Source organism: Euprymna scolopes, chromosome 21 (genome assembly GCF_053919585.1).
Source record: "Euprymna scolopes isolate OS-2025 chromosome 21, ASM5391958v1, whole genome shotgun sequence".
NCBI classification, from domain to species: Eukaryota; Metazoa; Mollusca; class Cephalopoda; order Sepiida; family Sepiolidae; genus Euprymna; species Euprymna scolopes.
This window is the reverse complement of record NC_136502.1, coordinates 118,600,705-118,601,616: the sequence shown is the minus strand read 5'-3', so window position 1 is coordinate 118,601,616 and position 912 is coordinate 118,600,705. Positions and strand designations below refer to the sequence as shown.

Here is a 912-nt window from a genome sequence, read left to right as displayed (position 1 = left end):
AACACTTTGTTTTACCGATACTTTTGTAATTTCTCTTCTGCTTTGTTCTAGAGATTATTAAACTCCATGACATGTCTCCAACGTATTTAACTGGTTAAAAATAGTATTTATACAAGAGTTTTAACGAAAAATATCAGGAAAAAATGTACAGGAATAAAAAAAAATTCAGCTTTCAAAATATTCGTCGATAAAAAAACCGATCTTTATATTTACGCTAGCCATTTTGTATATTACCACGTGACCTGCTATCTCTTAAACTGGAGGGGGGGGATCCACTTGAATCCAACAAAACCAGTAATTTTTTTTTTCTATTATATATACATCATTTTCTATAAAATTAAGTGTAGACTTTATAATTAAAACAAAAAATGTTATTCATACTAAAAAAAAAAAACGCTTAGTCATGTCACGTGACGTGACGTCAACATCCACTAATGGCGAACAATTGTACCTATTTACTATGCCTCCCCACGGGACAGAGTTAGACACCAGGGTCGTTTTTTAACGTGGAGAAAAGGTACAAAAATAAAAATTGTCTCAGTCGTGGAGGATTACTCCTCCACCGAAAGAGAACAAGAAATAGAAGTGCAGCATCTGAAGAACAGATACTACACTTTGATCTTGACCAAAAGGCCAAGAATGCGAACAATTGTAAATAACAACTTTTTTCACAAAACCAACACCGTCTTTCTTTTTTTTTCTCTCTCTTTCTCTCTCTCACCCACTTACTCTTCCCTCTCTCTCACCCTCTTTCTCTTGACGTCACACCACTGTTAAACTGTGGGGGGGGGGAACACATTCCCAGGCATTATCTCCTATAGATGCACATTTTATTAGAAATTCAGCTTTCAAAATATTAGACGATAATAAAAATATAAAACCAACACCCTCTTTCTCTTTTCTCTCTCTCTC

General features: G+C 34.8%; 1 pseudogene; it reads right to left on the bottom strand.

The window, feature by feature from the left end:
- Positions 1-512: 512 nt before the first annotated feature.
- LOC145243262 (U2 spliceosomal RNA) lies at positions 513-646 on the bottom strand (annotated as a pseudogene).
- Positions 647-912: the final 266 nt, after the last annotated feature.